Here is a 27,535-nt window from a genome sequence, read left to right as displayed (position 1 = left end):
CTCAGAGCCATTTGAACCATTTCTGAAAAAATGAAGATGCATAAATGTTTTTCATTTTGTTTCCAGTTCCATGTCTGCAGTCTTTCTGCACAGACCACTAGCTTCCGCGTGGTATCGTGCTGCGCCGTGCTGTGGCCCCACGTGTGAGGGCATAGCTCGCTGATTGTGAATGCGCTTGAAGTCCTCTTTATACCGAAGCGAGCACAAGCGAACGTCCAAGAGCGAACGAAAATTATCTCTGGTGTAAACGCTAGGTTTGCATGAGTAAATTTCATTCGGTCATGTTTCGTTCGCATTCGCTTGTCTTTGTTCGTGGTCCCCTGCTGGCGGTCTTTCAGCGAACCGTCGAAGAAAGTTCGCTTTCTTTCGGCTTCGGCGCTACAAGTACTGAAACCTTTCTTCTCCTATCTTGTCTGATTTTGGTGTTGTTGACATGAGTTACGTCATTCAATCATCGCTAACGCTGGTTTAAGAATGATGAGACAAAGTTCTTTCTATACGTGGAACACACCTGGAGACACTGAAAGGTTACAGATTCAATATACAGGGACGGATTCCTGGCTGGAATTGGAGGAAAGAAGTTCCTGTGAACATGTGTCTGGAAATGAACGTTGTGCGTGCAACGATAACAAATCGTCCCGGAACAGAACAGAGATGCATCGCATCTACGTCACAGCAGATATTCAAAGTGGCCTCCTTGGGATTGCAAGTGAGAGCATTAGTAGCGGCTGCCATGCAGGATACACATAAGTGTACTTTGGCTTACACCATGTTGGCGGACCACTTGCCTGTAGCGTGTACTAAGGTTCTGTCCCGGCGTAACGATAAGCGACGGCGCGAAGATGAAGAACGCAAGAGCGGAGAGACGACGTCAGCCAATAGCCCGCTGGCAAGGACCGCACCACGGCAGGAGCAAACTCTAGCTGAAGAGAATATAAGAGCCGCTCCTGCCAGTCTCGGCCGCACAGTATTCGCACAGTACCAGACCGGGACTAACAGACCAGGACAGTATTAGCACAGTACTAGACCCGGCCTAGCAGAGAGCGCTACGGTAGCAGCGATATGTGATCCATATCAATTGCTTACATGGACCTTGTGTACAGCAAAGGACTTTCATTGCTTGTCGCCCGTCGCTTGCGACACCGTTGTTAATTCAAAGTTGAGTATTGTCAATATTCTTTATTTGCAATAAAAATTATTAATGTGATTTTCTTGAATTGTAATATAGCATTCCGAGAACGTAGCATCCTTTAGGCGCCCTATACGAGACGAGTGGTGAGAACCCCACAGGTTAATCTCAATATCATGTAGAATCCGGTCCTCTAAATCTGGTGTACACACTGTCCACCGCCTCCCAGTACGTCAGTCTATCTGAAAGGACCCATATTCACACAAACCACCAAACCGGCTTGAAATGTTGTGGGATGTGGTTGGTGTCTGTGAGGATACTTCATTTGGTACAGCTGTTCTGCCTCTCAACCGATTCCATTTGCTCGGCAGTACACAAATACCATCTCGGCTTGTTCCCGACATGAATACCGGACCACTCTGCTGCTTACAGTACGCTGCGTCAATGGCACGCCCAATATTGCGCGTTGCAACATTCTACTATAAAACATGTTGAAGAAAAACAGCAAATTTTTAAATTTGTGTTCTAGCTGATATCAGAATCATGTTATAAAGTACACTACTGGCCATTAAAATTGCTACACCAAGAAGAAATGCAGATGATAAACGGGTAATCATTGGACAAATATATTATACTAGAACTGACATATGATAACATTTTCACGCAATTTGGGAGCATAGATCCCGAGAAATCAGTACCCAGAACAACCACCTCTGGCCGTAATAACGGCCTTGATACGCCTGGGCATTGAGTCAAACAGAACTTGGATGGCGTGTACAGGTAAAGCTGCCCATGCAGCTTCAACACGATAGCACAGTTCATCAAGAGTAGTGACTGGCGTATTGTGATGAGCCAGTTGCTCGGCCACCATTGACCAGACGCTTTCAATTGGTGAGAGATCTGGAGAATGTGCTAGCCAGAGCAGCAGTCGAAAATTTTCTGTATCCAGAAAGGCCCATACGGGACCTGCAACATGCGGTCGTGCATTATCCTGCTAAAATGTAGGGTTTCTCAGGGTCGTATCACATCTGAAATGTAACGTACACTGTTCGAAGTGCCGTCAATGCGAACCAGAGATCACCGAGACGTGTAACCAATGGCACCCATACCATCACGCGGGTGATAAACCAGTATGGTGATGACGAATACACGCTTCTAATGTGCGTTCACCGCGATGTCGCCAAACTTTGATGCGACCATCATGATGCTGTAAACAGGACCTGGATTCATCCGAAAAATGACGTTTTGTCATTCGTGCACCCGGGTTCGTCTTTGAGTACACCGACGCAGGTGCTCCTGTCTGTGATGGAGCGTCAAGAGTAACCGCAGCCATGGTCTCCGAGCTGATAGTCCATGCTGCTGCAAACGTCGTCGAACTGTTCGTGCAGATGGTTGTTGTCTTGCAAACGTCCCCATCTGTTGACTCAGGGATCGATACGTGGCTGCACGATCCGTTACAACCATGCGGATAAGATGCCTGTCACCTCGACTGCTAGTGATACGAGGCCGTTGGGATCCAGCACAGCATTCCGTATTACCTTCCTGAACCCACCGATTCCATATTCTGCTAACAGTCATTGGATCTCGACCAATGCAAGCAGCAATGTCGCGATACGATAAACCGCAATCGCGATAGGCTACAATCCGACCTTTATTAAAGTCGGAGACGTGATGGTACGCATTTCTCCTCCTTACTCGAGGAATCACAACAACGTTTCACCAGGAAACGCCGGTCAACTGCTGTTTGCGTATGAGAAATCGGTTGGAAACTTTCCTCATGTCAGCACGTTGTAGGTGTCGCCACCGGCGCCAACCTTGTGTGAATGCTCTGAAAAGCTAATCATTTGCACATCACAGCGTCAAATTAGTGCTTCGGAGAGTGCTGGTATAACTCGATTTGATTAATGAATCAAAATGGTTATCGGATTGTAGTGATACATTGCCTTCGGGAGAAGTGAGCTAACAGGCACAAAAGAAAATAATTTTGTTTATGCCAAGAAATTTCTGTAAGTATTTTCGTTCGCAGAAATGAAGCTGGTCTAGCAGAAGGACATAATTATCAGAAATAATGATTCTAAATCAAAACAGCTTATTGTTATATCTTCTCATGGTGAATTAAGCTACGCTTACTGTTGGTCTGTGGTAGATTTTCATTTACACATCTACGTACAACCCTAAATTTTGAAAAGTTTGGGAAAAGCTTTTTGTAACAACATAGAATCGTAAATGAAAAAACAAATGATGAACTTTGTTGTTATTGCTGTGGTCTGCCACAATATAGACCTAATTCTTACTGAAAATGTATTAATGTGGCATGTTTCGAAGCATAAAGCTCATAGTCAGACATCCACTGTCATTAAAGTAGTTATCGTACAGCAGTTAACTTCTTCACGGTCACAAGCCCTGTTCACCGAATACCTACGAGTAATGCACTTACTATTGATGCTTAATCGCCGACCAACGACAACTGAATATCAAGCGTGATTTCCGTGTTGCCAATGAGATTCTATCGCGGTTGGATAGTCGCACTGCATCTGGGCTTCCGAGAATCTGGAAACGCATTGTGAGAACGGACACCAGCTTCCGGTTTAGCTTAGCGTCGAGGTTTTCCGAGAATCGCATCTCACCAAATAACATCCCCGACGCCGTCTCGGCGAATGAATCTGCACAATGTGCTGGCAGATACAGATGCGTACAACAAAGGGAGGATCGGCAGCACCACATGACAATACCTGAGAGGGCAAGCACTTGGTTTTCTCCCCGAGGCGGCGCAGTAAACCTGGAAAGCTGACTGGAAGGATCGGTGGCCACGAAGTACACTTCTGATAACTATTGTGCATATCCAAGTGCTTCTCGGAACATCTGGAACGCGTATTCGCAATTTTACAGCGATGAGGAAGGTGTAGAACGGAGACTGCAAGAATTGGCTGCAGTACCCACAATTGCTTAATTTTGTACGTTATTTTTACATTTCTGTCCTCAAAAAATATTAATATTTTGTCCAAAAACTATGATCGTGATGGAAAGTGAGAGAATAAGGAGCTACACTATGTGATCAAAAGTACCCGGACACCTGGCTGAAAATGATTTAAAGTTCGTGGCGCCATCCATCGGTAATGCTGGAATTCAATATGATGTTGTCCCACCCTTTCCACTCTCGCAGGCATACGTTCAATCAGGTGCTGGAAGCTTTCTTGGGAAATGGCAGCCCATTCTTCACGGAATACTGAAGGTATCGATGTCGGTCGATGAGGCCTGACACGAAGTCGGCGTTCTAAAGCAACCCAAAAGTGTTCTATAGTATTCAGGTAGGGACTCTGTGCAGGCCAGTCCAATACAGGGATGTTATTGTCGTATAACCACTCCGCCACAGGCAGTACATTATGAACAGGTGCTTGATCGTGTTGAAGAGCAATTCGAGGATGGTGACTGCATCTTTCAACAGTGGGAAGCAAGAAAGTGCTTAAAACACCAATGTAGGCCTGTGCTGTGATAATACCACGCAAAACAGCAAGGGGTGCAAGCCCCCTCCATGAAAAACACTATCACATCATAACACTGTCGGCACTACACACGCTGGCAGTTGACGTTTGCCGGACATTCGCCATGCCCACACCCTGCCATCAGATCGCCACGTTGTGTACCGTAATTCGCCACTGCAAGCAACGTTAGTCCACTGTTCAGTCGTCCAATGTTTACGCTCCTTACACCAAGGGAGGCGTCGTTTGGCATTTACCGTCGTGATGTGTGGCTTATGAGCAGCCGCTCGACCATGAAATACAAGTTTCCTCACCTCCTGCGTAACTGTCATAGTACTTACAGTGGATCCTGATGCAGTTTGGAATTCCTGTGTGATGGTCTGAATAGAGGTCTGCCTATTACACATTAAGACCCTCTGCAACTGTCGGCAGTCTCAGTCAATATACGAGGTCGGCCTGTACGCTTTTGTACTGTACGTGTCCCTTCACGTTTCTACTTCACTGTCACATCGGAAACAGTAGACATAGGGATATTTAGGAGTGTGGTAATCTCGCGTACAGACGTAGGACACGAATGACACCCAATCACCTGACCACGTCCGACGTCCATTAGTTTCGCGGAGCGCTCCATTCTGCTCTCTCACGATGTCTGGTGACTACTGAGGTCGCTGATATGGAGTACCTGGCAGTAGGTGGTAGCACAATGCACTTAATATGACGTATGTTTTTTAAAAAAATACTTTTCGCTGCTCGTTAAACAATATCTAATTGTGTTAACAATACACCGCTCTAGCTTTTAGGTCATCTGCAGTAGCGGCTAGTCACGGGCTCTCGGGGCTAATTTAGAGCACCGAAGTTAGAAATAATTGGATGAGGCCTTTATTAATGAACGCGCTTGTGGAAATTTATACCAGATATCGAAAGAGCAAATTAGGGGTGCCGGAGCGCCGGTTGGAACTCGAATCCCTAGAGAAATTACCCAATTTATTAAGCAAACGACGTTATCCTCAATCTCTGCCTTTGGGTTTGGACGAAGCAAACACGTTACGTGCACTCCCTTCTCTCAGATACGATAAAACGGATAACTTCCTTGAGATGAAGACAGCTGTCTGATTTTTTTCTTTGCATTAAATTTTTCGAATTTTCCTTCGTAATTTGTACAGTAACTTCATTGAGAATGAAGCCTGTGCGATTTATCCAGCTACAACAAATTTCCACTTCATAGTTACCTCCAGCCATGAATGCTTGACATGATGTCAGTTGGAGATATATCCGCGGCGTCTGAATATTATTCCATGTTTTCTAGTGCAATCTATTGCCGCATTTGTCTTTATAAGTGCGCATAGCACATAAAACTGACAGATTGTTCTGCATCGACAGTGCATGAGAAAATGTTCGAAATCTGAACGATGTTGGCGACAGCTATATAGACTATATATGTTGTATTACAACAAAAAAGTAGAATAAAGGCTTCGTCCCCAATAGTTTTGTGGGACACACGGCTGTAATTTCATGTCCTCTGATTTAATTAACTCAGTGGACTGTGCTATATTGACTTTAATGATACGTTTGACATCATCGGTTTAGACACGTCCTGTACCACCATCACCATGACTGAAATCTTGAAAGTTATCTTTAAATAATAAAAATATGACGTACTCTGTTTTGAATAATAAGAGCTGTGCACAAGTAACAATGAATCGTAATAGAAAACTGAATTGTCGTAATGAGAAGGCAAGCCTTTAATACTGGTTAAGTGAATAATCTGAGTGCAAGAATTTTGAACAGTATAAGGTGCCTGAATAATGAACTTTGGCATGAAAAACCCACAATAATTAGTTTTGCATAACCCAGAACTAAAACTGAGTCGCGCGGGATTAGCCGGGCGGTCTTCGGCGCTACAGTCATGGACTGTGCGGCAGGTCCCGGCGGAGGTTGAGTCCTCCCTCGGGCAAAGGTGTGTGTGTTTCTCCTTAGGATAATTTAGGTTAAGTAGTGTGAACGCTTAGGAACTGATGACCATAGCATTTAAGTACCATAAGATTTCACGCGCATTTGAACATTGTTTTGAACTAAAACTAATACACAACACAGAAAAATCTAACTATCTCTGAATGACATAAGCTGGCCCTGATTGAAAAAAAAATCGAAATATTTAGTCCTTACCTCTGCTCTGCTTAAATCTAGATAACTGCGTTGCACTACTGCTCTGTCTTGCGCGATGCTATGCTAAGGCTGAAAATTCCTGTATCTACACAGAGACACCCGTGACGTGCAATGAGTTCTCTGTTAGTTGCAAATCAAAGTATTTTCGGAATACATTTGGTTCCTTTTCTACTTTTGAAAAAAAAACATGATCAATAAAAAATTGTAAGTTAAAGTTAGGTGAAAAATGGCCCTGCAATAATAAAAGAGTGACTTCAAAAAATTACCTTATAATTCGTCTTCACGTAAATAAAAGATTCCATTACACTTCTCCTTCTCAGATCAGTTACCATTACATAATCATCTCAATTAAACAAATCGATAAATTGAGGCTTTACATTTGAAACATAGCAATACAACTGCTTCCTCACTTTAACACAGCTAACCACTATCTGCAACTGCGCCTACTCGGACACCAAAGATGATGACCTAACTACGAGTACAACGTAGCTGCTTGCTCACATGTAACAGCTCGAGAGAAAACATGTGATATTATTGTACAATCGATTAATACTCAAATGACATCTATCAATCTGAAGCACGTCAGGTGAAAATAAGGTATACCTGCTGTGGGAATCCGTCCACAGATATTGCCAGCATTCACAGTCCGCTTCAGTCCGCTTCAGATTCCAACATCTCTTCACTGATCTTCAACATAAAACCTACACGCTTCTCCAAATCCCAGTCTCCAATATATACTCACCACTAAATACTACGGTAACCTACGTGTTATCTTGCATTTACTTCTTCACATTTTCAGATGTCCTTCTCAGTACGTTGTTTTAACGTTTCTTGGCTCTGGGGTACGGTGCTAATACAAATCTAGCACTGCACATTTAGGCTTCTCGAGACCTTTCTGAAGCGATACCTAATGACATTTTGCTAAAGCGGTACCTAATGTCGGAATGCAAACGATTCCTTTCCACAGTCCTTGACCAAGTGAGGTAATGTCCCGAACTGGGCAAAATTTTTCGGGGCTTGCGGCTGTTTATCCACGAGATTTAGAATGAATCCTGGTCGGCCATTGTCAAATGGTAAATGATCGTAGTGTGTTTGCCGGCCTCGTTTTCCTACACAGACAGGCCAAAACACTGTGACCGTTGCACACCGCGCGTGTGAATGTCAGCTGGGAGGTTTCAAGCACGCGACTTGGTAAGAAAAGTATATAAGTCGAGCAAAGACGAATGGGGAACCATTCTCGCAACGATAAGGGTCTCAAATGTGTAAACTCACGGATATCAGTAACTTTGACAGACTGGCGTGCTACTGTCGTGAGCATCTACGGAAGGTTGATCAAGGACGGTGGAACCACGAGATGGCAACAAGGTGTTGGATGTGCACGCTTGATCACAGAATGTGGAGGTTGGAGGCTTGCCCGCTCTGTAAAGCGGATAGGGGGCGATCTGTGGTATATCTGACGATAAAGTAAAACTCTAGTGTAAGCACAAATACCGCATGGTTATAATTAAAGTGCAGCTGCTCATGGAGGTCTAGCGTTGGCTGTAATTATCGTATGGGGGCTAAACTTCCTAGTTACGCTAATGTTTTAATGCGGAACGAGTTTACGCTGGAGAAAAATTGATTCCAATTTTAGCCACCGGACGCAAATTTGGCGTTCTACAGCATCTAGTCGACATCTCCGGTACTCGTATTGAACAAACTTTGTAAGTGGCGGTCAATAATAAAATAGTCATTAAGCCTTTCTCATTTGTTCGACTCTTTCTGCCCACACCCCATTCCTAATCAATTACATATGAAAACATTTTTATACATACTTTTCGCATTCACAGTGCCATATTCCAGATGTACAAAATCTATTTGAAATCCCTTGTCAATAGGACTCAACACTTCGTGTGAGTAAAGAGCTAGTTGTGTTTCACCAGAAAGATATTTCCTAAATCCGTGTTGACTGTGTGTCAGTACACCGTTTTCTTCGAGGTAATTCATAATGCTTAAATACAATATACACTAATGGCCATTAAATTTGCTGAGCCGGCCATGGGTGGCCGAGCGGTTCTAGGCGCTACAGTCTGGAACCGCGCGACCGCTACGGTCGCAGGTTCGAATCCTGCCTCGGGCATGGATGTGTGTGATGTCCTTAGGTTAGTTAGGTTTACGTAGTTCTAAGTTCTAGGGGACTGATGACCTTAGAAGTTAAGCCCATAGTGCTCAGAGCCATTAAATTTCCTACACCAAGAAGAAATGCAGATGATAAACGGGTATTCATTGGACAAATATATTACACAAGAACTGACATGTGATTACATTTTCATGCAATTTGGGTGCATAGATCCTGAGAAATCAGAACCCAGAACAACCACCCCTGGCCGTAATAACGGCCTTGATACGCCTGGGCATTGAGTCAGACAGAGCTTGGATGGCGTGTACAGGTACAGCTGCCCATGCAGCTTCAACACAATACCACAGTTCATCAAGAGTAGTGACTGGCGTATTGTGACGAGCCAGTTGCTCGGCCACCATTGACCAGACGCTGTCAGTTGGTGAGAGATCTGGAGAATGTGCTGGTCAGCGCAGCAGTCGAAAATTTTCTGTATCCAGAAAGGCCCGTCAGGACCTGAAACATGCGGTCGTGCATTATCCTGCTGAAATGTAGGGTTTCGCAGGGATTGAATGAAGGGTAGAGCCACGGGTCGTTGCATATCTGAAATGTAACGTACACTGTTCCAAGTGCCGTCAATGTGAACAAGAGGTGACCGAGACGTGTAACCAATGGAACCCCATACCATCACGCCGGGTGATACGCCAGTATGGCGACAACGAATACACGCTTCCAATGTGAGTTCACCACGATGTCGCCAAACACGGATGCGACCATCATGATGCTGTAAACGGAACCTGGATTCATCCGAAAAAATGACGTTTTGCCATTCGTGCACCCAGGTTCGTCGTTGAGAACACCATCGCAGGCACTCCTGTCTGTGATGCAGCGTCAAGGGTAACCGCAACCATGGCCTCCGAGATGATAGTCCATGCTGCTGCAAACGTCATCGAACTGTTCGTGCAGATGGTTGTTGTCTTGCAAACGTCCCTATCTGTTGACTCAGGGATGAAGATGTGGCTGCACGATCCGTTACAGCCATGCAGATAAGATGCCTGTCACCTCGACTGCTAGTGATACGAGGCCGTTGGGATCCAGCACGGCGTTCCGTATTACCCTCCTGAACCCATCGATTCCACATTTTGCTAACAGTCGTTGGATCTCGACCAACGCGAGCAGCAATGTCGTGATACGATAAACCGCAATCGCGATAGGTTTACAATCCGACCTTTATCAAAGTCGGATACGTGATGGTACGAGACAAAGCTTCCCTGTGGAAACTATTATAAGCATCTCGCATTGAAGTTCGCGCTAAATTTCGAGCTTCTGCAAATGATCACCAGTCTTGGAGGTTTTTCGTCCGTCTAAATTTGGCTAATTTTTTTCGTTGTTACTGCGACAGTGTTCTGACCCGTTTTGAGTACCAAGGAGGATCAGCTCCGTCGTTTGTTAATTTATTTGGTATAAATCTCTCAACTGCTGCCGATACTTTGAATTCAAGCCACATCTGGTCTACACTTACATTGTTAATTTGGCTGGAGTGGAGATTCTCTCAGGAAGACGTCAAGTGAATTTTTGTCTGATTTTTGAAAAGATACATTTTTCGTTTATTTTTGGAGGATTTGCAGGTTACAATATTCACTCTCGCTGCGACAAACCTGTGTTCACTAATACCTACATCCGTTTTTATGCTCGTTATTAGCTCAGGATTATTTGTTGCTAAGAGGTCAAGTGTGTTTTCTCAACCCTTTACTATTCGCCTGGGTTCATGAACTAACTGCTTGAATAATTTTCAGAGAATGTGTTTTGCACAATTTCGAATGATGTTTTATGCGAAGATCCGGAATGGAACATGTATTTTAGCCAACATATGGAGGGTAAGTTAAAGTCACCACCTACTATAATCGTATGAGTCGGGCACGTGTTTGAAATCAAACTAGTTTTCTTTGAAGCTTTCAGTAATTGTATCATCTGAGTTGGGAGGTCGGTAAAACGATCCAGTTATTATTTTATTCCGGTTGCCAACAATGAAATCTGCCCATACTAACTCACAGGAACTATCTACTTCAATTTCGCGAGAAGGTAAACTATTTCTAACAGCAAAAAACACGCTACCGCCAACTGTGTTTATCCTATCCTTTCGGGACACCGTTAGGTTCTTCGCAGATATCTCTGGCTTTAGCCAGCTTTCAGTGCCTGTAAGGATTTGAGAATCACAGCTTTCTATTAGCTCTTGGAGCTCTGGTACTTTCCCAACACAGCTACGACAATTTGCAATTGCTTGGGGTGAGGGTGTGATATCCCATAATATGTCCACTGAAGCGTTTCACAAAACGATTTGACATTAGCGTTCAACCAATAGCCCTACGGGCGACTGTACCGTTCTTTTCACAGGTGACTTCCATAAAATCTTACCAGTAATTGCTAGAGGGATGAGAATAGACGATGTCCCCACATTTGCAATTGCCATTTATTATAGCATGTTAATATAACTCGAAAACTAATAAAATAAATTAGAAATTAATATAGCAAATGTGAAATTACTAAAAAAATTTGAACTTAAAATTAAAATATTTTCAGAAGTTTTGAAATTGTCAGGACCGAGATCTTGCCACTATCAATATCGATGACACGCAAAAATCTTCGATATTCAAGATTCCTGGGATGGATGAATTACATGCGAGGGTTGGAACTTAAATAGTGGCAACTATTTATTCACAGCCGATACAAAAGAAGTACATGTTTGTACCTGCTACTATCCTTCAAAGTAGTCACCAGCGTTGTGTAGAACCCGTTGCCAGCGACGTGGAAGGCGTAGTATACCGTTAGCAGAGCCTGTTCTGTTGATGGTGCAAATGGAGCGGTCTACTGCCTGTCGAATCTCTGGAACAGTTCTGAAGCGAATGCCACGAAGTGGTTCCTTCATCTTCGGAATCAAATCAAACTCACAAGGACTTAAGTCCGGGGAGTATGGTGGATGGTACAGTACTTCCCAGTCCCATGGACCGAACAGAGCAGCCACAGCTTGCACTGTATGCGCCCGCGCATTGTCGTGCAAAATGATGGGTGGTTTGCGCAGAAAGTGTCGCCGCTTCTTTCACAAAGCTGGTCGCAGGTGGTTCTCCAAAAACGAACAGTAATACTGTAGATTGACAATCTGCCGTGGAGGAACGCAATGCGTTAGGATATCACCATCACAGGCGTACACGAGAATCATCAAACTTTAACCATACTGGAGCTTTGATGCACTTTAGACTTTCGAGGTGACCCATAATGACACCATTCGTTGGATTGGCCTTTCAGTTTTGGCTCGTACGATGTGGCCCATGTCTCATCCAGTGTTACGATACGGCGTAAGATTCGACAGGCAGTAGACCGCTCCACTCGCACCGTCAACAGAACAGGCTCTGCTAACGGTATACTACGCCTTCCACATCGCTGGCAATGGGTTCTACACACAGCTGGTGACTACTTTGAAGGACAGTAACAGGTGAAAACATGTTACTCCTCTGTATCGGTTGTGAGTAAATAGTTGCCACTATTTAAGTTCGAACCCTCGTATATACATAACTCAGTTAGTACGTCCGCCTGCTTAGTTGAGTGCCAAAGTGTTTGTCTACCAGCGCTTTCGGGTTCGATTCCCGGCGGCGTTGGAGATGTTCTCGGCTCGTGGTCTGGGTGTTGTGTTGTCCTCATCATCACTGACACGCCACACAAATCAGTTTTTCAATTAGTATGGAACATTCAGAAAGCGAGTCTTACTCGCACGTGACTGTTTTATTTGTGTGATGCATGCTGTTGCCCAAGCTTGTAAGGCCTTTCGCCTGACAACACAACAACGGTCAGTGGATGTTAATGATGGGCCAAAGCATCATCTCCTTTTTTCTTTGGCGGGCCATAAAACGAGTGTGGGCCTAAGACAGTACATACTTTATAACATTCTCTTCCATCGACGACTGTTTGAGCAGCTGTGGCGTGATCGTAATATTATTGTTGAGGCTGGGTCACGCAGCACTTACATTCCAACACGACTGGGTTTTCGGGTAGTAGTCATCTATTTCCTAAATACCAGCTGCATTTAAAAATGGTTCAAATGGCTCTGAGCACTATGGGACTCAACTGCTGAGGTCATAAGTCCCCTAGAACTTAGAACTACTTAAACCTAACTAACCTAAGGACAACACACACATCCATGCCCGAGGCAGGATTCGAACCTGCGACCGTAGCGGTCGCGCGGTTCCAGACTGTAGCGCCAGAACCGCTCGGCCACCAGCGGCCGGCTAACAGCTGCATTGTCCTTGTCACCTAGCCTGATAACAACTAAAGGATCGTTCCAGGTTATTCAGAGCCCATTGACAAATTCGCAGTTAGTTGTTTGGGTTTTGAAAGGAATCGACTGATTTCACAGCGAATATCAACAGTTGAAATGGGCATCTTGCTAACTGCTTGTTCCACACCACTTATTTCAAGAAAGCTATGCCCCTTGGTGGCAACACTAAGTCTATATCCTTCTAGCATGCGGAGATAGCACCAGCTTCGATTACTAAACGATGCTGATAGCGGTGCATTTTGATGATCTACAACTGTAACGCAATAAGTGTGTAATAGTATTGAGCCGTGTCACGGCTCAGCTCATTTGATTTACCCGCGAGATTATTCACTTGTTTTGGCCGCAGCGATAGGGGGAGTGGTCGCTGAGCGCTGTTGGCGCTGGTGCGCGAAGCAGCAGTTATGGAGGACGGCTCGGTCGGGAGACGGCGAGAGAGGAGTCGGTCAGTCTCGGCGAGTCTGGTCAGTCGGTTAGTCGCTCAGTCTGGGAGTCGGTGCAGTGAGGCGACAGAGTCAGTCAGAAGGCAGACACTCGCATGTTAGTCGGTCGGCTCTAAGCCTCAGTCGCTGTTGGGTTGTGGACTGAGTCGGGTTCGTCGCTACTCCGCTGTTGGACGAGTTGCCAGTCAGCAGCAGGCAGGTCCGCACGGTGCAGTATGCGCCGGGGCTGTGGTCGACGCAGACGGAAGGCCGTTGGTCTATTGGTCGACTGGTCGTCGGATGGGACAGGACGGAAGCGGCGAGGAGTCAACTGGTGCCTGCCGATTAAGGACTGCGATGAGTGTGGCTGTTTGCGAGCGTGTGGTGAGGACGGAATGCTCGCTTGCTTAGCGTGGTTCTCCACGACCAGCTGTTGTTTGTTGGGCCTAGCACTCGAGTGTAACAGGAAACTGCATTGCTGTGGTTCTCGGCACCTGGCTAAGGCCGAAATTTTCATATACTTTTACTATATTTCATGATCATTACTTATTATGGAGTTGGTACTTCTAGCCAACATTTTGTGATTTGAAATAATTCAGAGAATATTATCATGTGCCAGGTGTCTACTGTGAATAATTCTTAATTTGTTTCGTAGTGTATGGCACGGTATCCACTATCATCGATCATTTTATGAAAGTTCTGTCCAAATTATTAGTACATTAGATTTTGTTAAAATCGGCACGTTTAAATTGCAAATTTCCTAATTCTACTAATATTGCTTGGGATATACATTTTGAGCTGTGCTGTGTATACACTTAAAAGGACTGTTGTGAGTGGGAAGCACACTTGAGTGTGTAATGTCTTTCAGTTCCATTGTTAAGAAGTGACCATTAGTTATATTGCGTGATTTGTTGGATTTTGTAGTGAGTGGAAATTTAATTAGTGTGATTCTGCTTTGTAGAATGTTTTTCGTGGCACCATTTGAGAATCAGTTGTTACAAGAAGTTGCTAGCTCTGAATTGCCACCTCGTTAATCAATCATTTATTGACAGATGTGTTTGTCTGTTTGCAGCAAGTAAGGGGCAGCAACTGTAGCTTGTTAGTACCAGAACTGTTATGCAGAAATTTGAATGGAAGAAAGGGCAGTCATCTTTTTATTATAAAGTTGTTTATAGTATGTTGGAAGCTCATTCCTTTGAGCTGTGTTTATTCTGTATCAATCAAATTTAGGTATCACACAGCTGGCAGAAATGACTGTTTAGCTCGTAATAGACTGTATGTGCGAAATAATTTGTGTAGTCTTGTGAGTGATGTGTTAAATTATTTATTTGTAAGTTGTTTTGAAGATCTGCATTTTTGGTGTTTTGACAATATGTTGAACCAAAACAGTATTCTTGAGGTCTTGATGACTGCACATAATATATAATATACATTTTACTAACAGTACCTTTCAGAGTGGAGCTGCATGTTCTTCTGCAGAATGTTTTTTTTTTAATATTTTCTATTGCTAAAATTTCCTTTTAAACTGTTAATTGTATTAACTTGAATGTATAACCAATTATTGTTAAATAATAAATTTGTGTCAACAAGGCTTGGACCAAATAAATGTGCCTACACCTTCCCCATCCTGGCTCTGCTACCGTCAGTACACCACAAGTATAGCTGAGGTGGTTTTCATTAATGGCCATTGTACTGTGAAAGATCGTGTGTGTGCAAGGTAGACAAAATAAAACTGGTCTGGAAAATACACTCCTGGAAATTGAAATAAGAACACCGTGAATTCATTGTCCCAGGAAGGGGAAACTTTATTGACACATTCCTGGGGTCAGATACATCACATGATCACACTGACAGAACCACAGGCACATAGACACAGGCAACAGAGCATGCACAATGTCGGCACTAGTACAGTGTATATCCACCTTTCGCAGCAATGCAGGCTGCTATTCTCCCATGGAGACGATCGTAGAGATGCTGGATGTAGTCCTGTGGAACGGCTTGCCAGGACATTTCCACCTGGCGCCTCAGTTGGACCAGCGTTCGTGCTGGACGTGCAGACCGCGTGAGACGACGCTTCATCCAGTCCCAAACATGCTCAATGGGGGACAGATCCGGAGATCTTGCTGGCCAGGGTAGTTGACTTACACCTTCTAGAGCACGTTGGGTGGCACGGGATACATGCGGACGTGCATTGTCCTGTTGGAACAGCAAGTTCCCTTGCCGGTCTAGGAATGGTAGAACGATGGGTTCGATGACGGTTTGGATGTACCGTGCACTATTCAGTGTCCCCTCGACGATCACCAGTGGTGTACGGCCAGTGTAGGAGATCGCTCCCCACACCATGATGCCGGGTGTTGGCCCTGTGTGCCTCGGTCGTATGCAGTCCTGATTGTGGCGCTCACCTGCACGGCGCCAAACACGCATCCGACCATCATTGGCACCAAGGCAGAAGCGACTCTCATCGCTGAAGACGACACGTCTCCATTCGTCCCTCCATTCACGCCTGTCGCGACACCACTGGAGGCGGGCTGCACGATGTTTGGGCATGAGCGGAAGACGGCCTAACAGTGTGCGGGACCGTAGCCCAGCTTCATGGAGACGGTTGCGAATGGTCCCTAATTTGCTGGGAAGTGGCGGTGCGGTCCCCTACGGCACTGCGTAGGATCCTACGGTCTTGGCGTGCATCCATGCGTCGCTGCGGTCCGGTCCCAGGTCGACGGGCACGTGCACCTTCCGCCGACCACTGGCGACAACATCGATGTACTGTGGAGACCTCACGCCCCACGTGTTGAGCAATTCGGCGGTACGTCCACCCGGCCTCCCGCATGCCCACTATACGCCCTCGCTCAAAGTCCGTCAACTGCACATACGGTTCACGTCCACGCTGTCGCGGCATGCTACCAGTGTTAAAGACTGCGATGGAGCTCCGTATGCCACGGCAAACTGGCTGACACTGACGGCGGCGGTGCACAAATGCTGCGCAGCTAGCGCCATTCGACGGCCAACACCGCGGTTCCTGGTGTGTCCGCTGTGCCGTGCGTGTGATCATTGCTTGTACAGCCCTCTCGCAGTGTCCGGAGCAAGTATGGTGGGTCTGACACACCGGTGTCAATGTGTTCTTTTTTCCATTTCCAGGAGTGTATTTCATGCACCTTAAGATAGGCAACACAATTTACATCATCTGCTCCCGGGATAGGTGTAAGTTCGGTTTGCCTATTTTAAGGTGCATGAAATATTTTCGAGACCGTTTTCACTGTGCCCGCTTTATATAACCACTTCACTCGTTTGGAAGCCTAAAATATTTTATTCAGATATGTCAACCTGAGACCATTTATTCATACACAACGTGCTGTTTTTATTTTATAATAGAATGTGAATAAAGAATGATACTTAGTAAGTGTCAGGGACGGCTATGTAGCTAAGGGGAAATGATAACTGAAGAGAAAGAGAGAAATGTTGCTTTTAGGGACGCACATCATCCAGGGGTTTGCGGAGTAAAAATATGGTTGAAGTTTATGAGCCATGAATTAAATATCAACATTAAATTTGAAATCTGAAAATTTCCGCCTCTCGGAGGAGAACGAGTGCTATAATTCTTTGCAGCTTTTAATGACAAACTCCATAAAAACAGAGCAGATTCGACGGCGAGAGTATATAACGAAATATCGGAGACAGGCACGTAAACACTGAGCGGGAATTTTTATTGCATATTGGAACATCATATGATGAGGAGGGTCCCATATCAGCGTCTGAGCCAGCACATAATTCTATAGAGACAGGTAATGAACACACTGAGCGTATTTTGTAACAAACTGTAGCTTTATTCACATTTCCATATCACTTCGAGTTATCACTACTCCCATTAATCTCCTCGTCGCCTTCCCGCAGTAGAGTGACATAATATTTAAATGACTTGCTAGGGGCTAGATTTACTCAAGTCATTCAGTAATTCGTAGAATAAGAAATGAACAGTGGTACGAGATCGTGCTACTGTAGAACTGAGATGCGTACTGATAGACTTGTCTTACACGAAATATAACGTGATCTTGTTACAATCAATATTAAAATGCCATAATTGAATGAGAAATCCTTTGAGTAATTTTCTCCGTATACAATATGATTTTCCAAAGAGGAAAAACTACAAGGAACGAGTCCGAGTCCTTACTGAATAAGAAGCAAAATAGTCATGCGGTCATAAGGCTAGAATTGCGTTCCCATGTACACCCACTTGAATGTAGAGATAAAAGATCTCTGACAGTGACCTCAGAACATTCTCCACAACAGCTACCACTAATGTGTTTCACTTACAATGAGTGCAGGTCTGATTGCACACCGATTTTCCTCTGCAGCGAAAGTTTTGTCTTTTATTCGTCGCACAGGTCACCAGAGTGCTGGGATTTCTGTCATTCATCCTAATCACAAATGCGGCTGTCTTTACGAGAGATGGTATCGTCAACCTTCGTTTCACATACCTATAGGCCGCAGAGAATCCCCATGGTATGATGGTAGAAAACCACCAGCACCTTTTCAGCTTCATTGTGTAGGTAGTAATTATTTGTGACCACCACGTGGAACGACTCATCTTTCCACAGCGCCTCATCGGCGAGGCATATCTGTACTTGCTATGGCTGGCAATGCATGCTCTGTTGGAAAATACACCTTCAGTGGTACGAATGATAATGTAGTTATTACAGTGTGGTGCTCCAGCTCACTGCCTTTTGGTCTGTCGAGTCGAAACATTGGCACGGACAAAACATTCACACTTGCTGTTGTGTGTTCATGTCTGCTTTTAATCACTGGAACATACACTGTCAAAGATATTTTATCTCCAGCTTCGAGTAGCTGCACATCACTTGCAACACACTTCTGGCCATACTTCCATATGAGCTTTTTTGCTCGATATCCCCTTAGGGATCGTTTCCTCCAGATGGTCCCCATTTAGCAAAATAAACTACTAACTTCACTGAAGTGCTTAGAGAGGCCTTTGATTCCAGCAACTAACTCTTCCCTCCAAAAGACCATATAGATTACGAAGCGTGAGTCCTATGACACCAACTCTAAGTTTGCAAGTTAAGATTGATAAAAATAATTGACCAATTTGCCCTGGCATTAATGGAATCGGTAGCCCTGAATATTTCTTGCCCAAGAAATTACTGTTTCATCTCAAGAAATGCTATACATTCACAGCAACAGCCTCTGTCAAAATTACGAAACAGATTTTAACATTTCTAATTCTGTAGGATTCTGAAGACGACAAATTAATTTTTCAAAACTGGTGGAGCAAACTAAAATTATATTTGCAACTAACGACTGGATTTTGTTCTGAAAAATTACCCTGCATACAGTATTTTGATGGTGTTACTGCCAGCTACTTCTAGTGGAAGCGCTGAAATGCTAATGATTAGGATATACGAGTGTGTCAATGCTAATTTAACGTCTGCGGGATGCGACCTTCATCGGGTTGCAGTTTTAAGGGGCACCAGTGTACAATGTGCTAGTCATTCTTTATTAGGCCCCGTTGGAAGGCCCAAAGTCCGTATATACTACCTAATGAAAAGTATTCGGACACCTATTAGTGGACATTTGTATGAGGTGTATCCACCATTCACCTTTAGGTCTGCTTGACCTCTGCTGGGGACACTTTCAGTGAGGTGTCTGAACGTTTGTGGAGGAATGGCAGCCCATTCTTCCTCAAGAGCCGAACCAGAGAAGGAGGTAATGTTGGATGCTAGGGTCCCAAACGCTTCCACCGGATAGCCACAGCTATAGTGCGGTTCAGAACCCCAAATCAATCGTTTCACGTCATCCTCTGTCCAGTGGCTACAGAAATGTTCGGCTTATGAAGACCTCCTCAACAAAAATAGCCCACTCTTATACTAATTACCAACAGTCACTGTTTTAGCTGGACTGCTTCCAGCATTTTGGAACTCACGAGTGATTCCTTCCACTGCTTTCACGCGGTTTTCTACGGCCACCTTCCACAATGCTCGACGGTCACTGAATCTCTCAATACGTGAGGTCTGCCTGGTCTGTTTAGCTGTGGTTCTTCCTTCGCTCTCCCACTTCACTGTTACATGGAACATATTTTGTGTTCAGACATAATGACCTTTCTAGACTCTGAGAAGCTTATCTGCAGAAAGCAGCACGGTTTTAGGAAACAGCGGTCATGCGAGACACAGCGTGATATACAACAGGCTCTAGATACTGGCTCCCAGGTTGATACTACATTTCTCGACTTTCGAAAGGCGTTCGACTCAGTTCCGCACTGTCGCTTGCTAAAAAAAGTGCGCGCTTACAGTCTATCTCATGACATATGCTGTAGGATAGAAGGTTTACTAACAGACAGGAAGCAGTATGTCGTCCTGAACTTCAACAGAAACAAGCGTAACTTCAGGTGTGAGCCGGCCGAAGTGGCCGTGCGGTTAAAGGCGCTACAGTCTGGAACCGCAAGACCGCTACGGTCGCAGGTTCGAATCCTGCCTCGGGCATGGATGTTTGTGATGTCCTTAGGTTAGTTAGGTTTAACTAGTTCTAAGTTCTAGGGGACTAATGACCTCAGCAGTTGAGTCCCATAGTGCTCAGAGCCATTTGAACCATTAACTTCAGGTGTGCCCCAGGGCAGCGTAATAGGTCCTCTGCTTTTTAAGATTTACATAAACGTTCTGGTTGATGGTATTGACAGCGGCCTGAGACTGTTTGCCGGTGATGCTGTAGTCTACGGGAAAGTAGTATTACACGAAAGTTGTGAACAAATCAATGAGGATTTGCAGAAAATTTAATGCGTGGTGTAATGACTGGCAGTTATCTCTCAATATTAGTAAGTGTAACCTACTGCGTATAACAAGGCGAAAATTCCCATTAATGTACGAGTACAAAATAAAGGCCCAGTCTTTGGAAGGGGTAATGTCCGTCAAGTATCTGTGTGTGACTATTCGAAATGACTTCAAATGGAATGATCACATTATACAAGTAACGGGTAAGGCGAATTCTAGATTGCGGTTTATTGGTAGAATCCTGAAGCGATGCAGTCCTCCAAGAAAGGAAGTAGCTTACAATACGTTAGTTCGTCCAGTCTTGGAGTATTGTTTGTCTGTACGAGACCCTTGCCAGTTGGGTCTGATTCAAGAGATTGAGAAGGTCCAAAGAAGAGCGGCATGATTCGTGACTGGTACATTTAGCCATCGCGAGAGCGTTGCAAATCTCATAGAAAGTTTTAAGTGGGACACACTTGCAGATAGACGGCGCGCTACACAGAAGGGGCGGCTCACTAAATTCCGAAAACAGATCTTCACCGAGGATGTAGAGCATATATTATTACCACCAACTTTGAAATCGCGCAATGATCACCATTCAAAGATAAGGGAAATAAGAGCTCCTACTGATGCGTTGAGACAGTCGTTTTTCCCTCGCGCGATCCGCGAGTGGACGAGTGGAACAGAGGGGGGTAATATGGTTTTGGCATGAATTGTGCCCTCCGCCACATACCGCTTGGTAGCTATCGGAGTATATATGTAGATGTCGATGTGGATCACCAGCACTCAGTTTGGGCAATTTTAGAAAGTATCAGTGTTCGGGATGGATTTGTTACTCGGGTGGCAGCCAGTTACTAGTCCACAGTCGAAGTTGCTAAGCTCTCCTGACCGACCCGTTCTGCTCTTACTGTTTCTCAACTGACAACACAACATATATGAAGTCTTCACGGGTTGTCAGCCGAGTAGCATCGTCGTGTCGAAGCAACGTTTCGATGGAATGCGTCTCCATCATCTTCAAGCGAAGTGTCGGGATATCTGCTGCTCTCATCTTTTACTTTCCCCTCTTTGGAGAAGTGTGAGGGGGAGTTTGCAGCCTTTCGGCTTTTACTCCCCTGTGTACGTGTGTGTATGATTTTTTCTGTACTGTTTTAGTGTCTGTGATATGTGATGACTGTTCTGTATGTTTCTGGTATTTGCCTGGGGTTGGCGAGATGTTTGGTGTTATATGGGCAAGGAGCAGGATTTGGGATTTGGTATTGGGATATTCTCTTCGACTTAATCGTCGAAGATCGTCATAGGGCGCTTGTGCTTGTCGCGGGACATGTCATACCGACCTAGGGAGTGGATGAGGGCGTTTCCCGATCTGGAAGAACCCTCGTAGAAGGCCCTTGCCAGATCTTGGAAACGCTCGCTCAGGAGTGGGATTTCGGCTGCGGCGTGTAGATCGTCTGTGGGGTATCCAAGAGGTAAATGCAGTGCCCTCCCGAGGGCGCGGTTCTGCTGCCTCTGGAGTTTGTCCAGGTTCTGCTTCGCCGCGTATCCCCAGACAGGGCACGCATATTCCATTACTAGCCGGATCAGTGCCTGGTACACATTTACTGCTACTGGGCAGGGAAGGGAGCTTGTTGAGTTCAGGATAGGGTATAGGATGGACATTCTGGCGCAGACCTTCCTGTGGACGTCGTCTATGTGGTATTTCCACGAGAGTCCAACGTTACGCCTAGGTATTTGGCGGTTCTGCACCAGGGGAGTTCGGTTCCGTTTAGGTGAAGGTGGAGGGTGGGGGGGACGTTGAGGAGGTTCGCGCCTTCCGAGCCTGCGGGTAATCAGCATTGCCTGCGTCTTTCCTGAGTTGATGGTGATGCGCCAGCGAGGGGCCAAGGTTTCTCTGTCGTCTAAAACCCTTTGTAGCCTGCGAATGACCAGGTCCTTGTTCGCATTTCTCGTGTAGAAGGCTGTGCGCGTACTGCGCAGTGTGCACCAGGGAGGCCGTTGGAGTGTCCGCAGTGTACAAACTGCACAAAACGGGCCCCAGGACCGATCCCTGTGGCATCCCAGCACGAATACGCCTTTTGGTGGAGGTGGTAGTTTCTCCTTTGACGGAAGAAGTCCTATTCGTGAGATAGCTTTTGATCAGCTGAACTAGTGTGTACAACTTGTAGATGCGGAATTGGCCACTAGGTGTCACGAGAGGTGGACCCCACCAATGTAAAAGGAGGCATAGAGTGTTGTGTTGTCATATGCGAGTGCAGGCTTTCTCGGCGAATGTCATATATGAAGTCTTCACGGGTTGTTAGCCGAGTAGCATCGTCGTCTCGTAGCAATGTTTCGATGGAATGCGTCTCCATCATCTTCAGGCGAAGTGTCGGGATATCGTCAGTCGCGGGCTTATATCTCTGATGGACCGCTCTCCGCTTCCCGCGTCCGGCCAATCAAGCGCCCGCGGAATCACCCGGTGGTGGTATTGGTGGGTGGGGGTGGGGGGTGGGGGAGACGCGTGCGCGGGGTTCGAGTCCCGGCGTCCTTCTCTGTCTGCTCCGTCCGCGGCCCTTGGTGGAACGGAACGTTCTTCTCTGTTTTCCTGATTGCAGGCTCCGAGGCTGTGCTGAGATGGTAGCCACTGTCGCGGTTGATTAGGTTGTCGTGTAACCGTATTTCTATGGACTCTTTGATTACTGAGTCCCAAAATCCGTTTGTACTGCATATTTTCTTTGTGTCCTCGAAATCGAAGGTGTGCTTCTCATCAATACTATGTTCCACCACAGCAGATATGTTGGTCTGACCCAAGCGTACATGCCTAATGTGTTCACTGCGGTGCTGTGAGATGCAACGCTGCGTCTGTCCTATATATTGCATCCCACATTCGCATCCGATCTTGTACACACCTGGTGCCGTCAGACCTAGTGGGTCCTTGGTTGAACCGAGAAGGTCTTTGATTTTTCTTGCTGCGCGGAAAACGGTCTTCACTTTATGTTTCTTGAGAATTCTCGCGATCTTGGACGTCGGAGGACACCGGGACTCGAACCCCGCGCACGCGTCCCCCTCTCAACCGGCCGATCCAGGCGCATCGGGCGATTCCGCGGGCGCTTGATTGGCCGGGCCGGCCGCGGGAAGCGGAGAGCGGCCCAGCAGAGATATAAGCCCCCGACCGACGATAACCCGACACTTCGCCTGAAGATGATGGAGACGCATTCCATCGAAACGTTGCTACTAGACGACGATGCTACTCGGCTGACAACCCGTGAAGACTTCATATATTCGCCGAGAAAGCTTGCACTCGCATATGACAACACAACACTCTATGCCTCCTTTTACATTGGTGGGGTCCACCTCTCGTGACACCTAGTGGCCAATTCCGCATTACTTTGAGGCGTCCGGTTCTTTTGATCAGAATGTTTTGTCTGGGTCCGTGAAAGGCCCCTGTCGACACTACTTGAGGGAGATGTCGTGGTGAACGGACCAGGCACTACTGTACTGGAGCAGAGGAGGTTTCAGTTTGCCAGGGGCGGCTACCAGACCCAGAGGCGACCGAGGCCCGGCGCTCATCCGGCACTGTGCCTAATGCGATTAGAGTGGGGGCGGTGAGTGCGTCCGGCTACTTTTGATCATTTTGTGTTGTCTGGGTACTGTAAAAGGTCCCAGTCGACACTACTTGTGCGAGGTGCCGTGAGCAGACCAGGCATTACTGCACTGCCTTGGAGGTTTCAGTTTGCCAGGGGCGGCTACCAGACGCAGAGGCGACCGAGGCCCGGCGCCCATCCGGCGCTGTGCGAAATGCGATTAGGATGGGGGCGGCTGGGGGCGGGGTTGGGGGGAGGGCTTCTCGTTGCATTTGTCAGGCGGGAATTGCGGCGCGCCTGCATTTGCCGCGTAACTCGATAGGCTGCCGATCCGCCGCTGTCGCCCCCGCATCTTAATCAGCGCGCTGTTCCCTCGGGCCAACGCCTCGACACGTGGACAACTGAATGGGGCGGAGTGTCTCCAGAAAGAATCACTCCGCTGTGGCCGTCAGTCGATTGTGCATCCAGATACACCTGAAGTATGGAAGACGTATTTATTTACGTACCGAAAATGAAGGAAAATGCGATTCATAGCTTGTAGAGCGGACAAAATAAGCAGCTAACAACATGACTCTCGATTTTATGTACACTTTGAACTGTGGCGGCCTGTTAACCCGAGTATTCTTTACATGTGGACACGAGAGACACAACGAGTCACTGTACTGATATCACAGGGCCTTCTATTGGACTTCCTGCCACGCTAATTGCCGCCCAGCGCACCAGAAATGATAAAACGTACACTGTTTACATGGGAATAAGTGTTATTCACTCGTAACGCAAAGCTGTCTCAGAAAGTTCCAGGGGTATTTTGAGCATAATTATTATTCAAAGTCGAATGAGTGAAACAATGTACGACACCAACCTGCACGAAGTCAAAAATTTTTTACTTAACTTCACAAACAGGAAGGCTAACTATCGTTTCTGTGTGGTATGTAACAACAAATAGACTTTTGAAAACTTAAGGTCTTACATCACTCAGCAAGATATATTACAGCTTAATGCTTCGTATTGCAATCTCAACTGATAAAAAAATCCTACTCGCAATGAATATGTCCCGAAAAATTCTAATTAACTCGTAAAACTTTTAACCTCGCATTAGCTTAGGCGAAAATTAACTCTAAAAGATATGTTTAAAAATTCTTCTCATGTATTCTAATAAATCGCTTTTCCTCGCGTCAAATTGCAATATCTTTGAATGCTGCTACTGAGATATTACTAGCCTGTAATGAAGCGTAGCAACAGATATGAATTATCAATATACCTCTTTCTTTCTTTCTTTTTTTCTGAGAAGCAGTTACAGGTAATAGATATACAGGGTGAATCACCTAGAACTTGCATCGTAAATATTGCGGAAAGTGGTAGTCATGTACGGCTTTGCACAGAATGGACTGGTAACAGGGGCTCGTAGTGTTAGGAAACAGATTGCAATAATACTTAGAAAGTGTTTGTTGCACGATTCTAGTGCAAGTCGTTTACGAAATATCGTATTTTGAAAAGTTTCCACAGCCCTACTTGTTTATGCAATTCAGCCTGCCTAGTTGTTAGCTTCAGTGCTTTATGTTTGCTTACAGTATGCTTGCCTGTTTCTTGAGTGCATTGCGACTTGCTAGTCAGTGAACGTGTGGCAGTCCAAGCAGTAGGTCGTGTGTGGACTATTAGATTTACCAATGCAGAAAAAGCTCACATACTCTAGGTGAATGGAGAGCGTAGGAAGAATGCAGCTCGTTTTTGTACGGTGTATGCGGCAAGATATCGCAACAGACGTCAATCATCTCGGCAATTATTTATCAACCTTTTCAACCAGTGGTAGTGTGACACATAGACGACGTGACAGAAGGAAACAAGTGACGAAGAGGAGAAAATTAATGCTCTTGCTGATTTTGCAGTTGATCAGCACGTAAACTCCCACTCAGTCACACGAGGAAGAGGTGTGAGTCACGGCGAGTGTCCTGTGCGTTCTCCATCGACACAGTATCCATCAATATAACATCTCTCTCCTTCAAGGGCTGCATGGAAACGACTATGAGAATCGTGTTAACTTCAGTACATGGGCATTAAGACAGGATACGTCAAGTGTATCACGTATCTTGTTTACTGATGAAGCCACGTTTAGTGCGCATTGTCAGGTAAACAGCCGAAACACGCACTATTGGCCTGTCGGCAATCCCGCTTTGTCAGATGGAGCGTCACGATCCATAGAGTGTAAACCTGTGGTGTGGGACAGTTGGTGATCAGCTCGTAGGCCTGTTTGTCATAGAAGGAACACTGAACATGCGCAAGTATGGCAGCCTTCTAACAGACCATCTTCCACGGATGCTAGATCTTCTTTTTCAGATTAGGAGGAAACTGTTGTACCAACATGATGGCTGTCCAGGCCATAATACTCGAAGAACTGCAGTATGTCTTCACCAGTTGTTTCCAAATCGTTGTACTGGACGCAGAGGACCTGTATCTTGGCGGACCCGTTCTCCGAATTTGACGCCTGTAGACTTTTTCTGTCTACAGAGCTGAGATATACTGTCTACAAGGGCATACCAACTACACCCGATGATATGCAACGACGTATTGCTGCAACCTGCTCAGACATCTCCGCTGAAATGGTAGCACGTGGGCAGCAGTCGTTCCATTCCAGACTGGAAGCATGTATTGCAGCTGAGGGTAGTCATTGTGCAAGCAAGATGTGGTAGTCAATTGTCTCGTTAATGGTCATAATCCACATAGCTACTGTATGCACTCGTGTTGTTCTTTAATGCGCGCTACCACAGGTATTCTACAAGTGTCTGTGTGGGAACTTTTCAAAATACGATGTATCGTAAACGACTCGAACTAGAATCCTGCAACAAACACCACTGACATTTTAATTTAACCCACTTTTAGTTTGTTAATGTCAGTAGGCACTGTTCCATTTGAAAATACGTATACTTTCCAAGTATTATAACAATCTGTTGATTGGCTAACAGTACGAGCTCCTGACTACCAGTCCATTCTGTGAAAACCGCACGTCAATAGCACTTTTCATTTCCGCAATATTTGCGATGGAAGTATCAGGTGATTCACCCTGTATGTGGATATCTTTTGCTTGCTATTTTCTTCTCCGTTTAAACGCGAAGTCGTAATCAGAACTGTAGATAGCTTGTCAGCTGGTCTTGTGGGAGTCGCCGCCATGCGAGTAAAGTGCAACAGTTCACGTCGACAGTTTATTCCTTATAAATTCTGAGGTCACAGTTTCCCTGTTCTTTGAGAGCCAGTTGCTCGGCCACCATTGACCAGACGTTTTCAATTGGTGAGAGATCTGGAGAATTTGCTGGCCAGGGCAGCAGTTGAACGTTTTCTGTATCCAGAAAGGCCCGTACAGGACCTGAAACATGCGGTCGTGCATTATCCTGCTGAAATGTAGGGCTTTCGCAGGGATCGAATGAAGGGTACAGCCACGGGTCGTAACACGTCTTAAATGTAACGTCCACTGTTCAAAGAGCCGTCAATCCGAACAAGAGGTGACCGAGACGTGTAACCAATGGCACCCCATACCATCACGCCGGGTGATACGCCAGTATGGTGATGACGAATACACGCTTCCAATGTGCGTTCACCGCGATGTCGCT

This window comes from Schistocerca nitens, chromosome 4, assembly GCF_023898315.1.
Source record: "Schistocerca nitens isolate TAMUIC-IGC-003100 chromosome 4, iqSchNite1.1, whole genome shotgun sequence".
In the NCBI taxonomy this organism is placed as follows: domain Eukaryota; kingdom Metazoa; phylum Arthropoda; class Insecta; order Orthoptera; family Acrididae; genus Schistocerca; species Schistocerca nitens.
The sequence above is the reverse complement of the archived record's forward strand: the minus strand, read 5'-3'. Positions refer to the sequence as shown.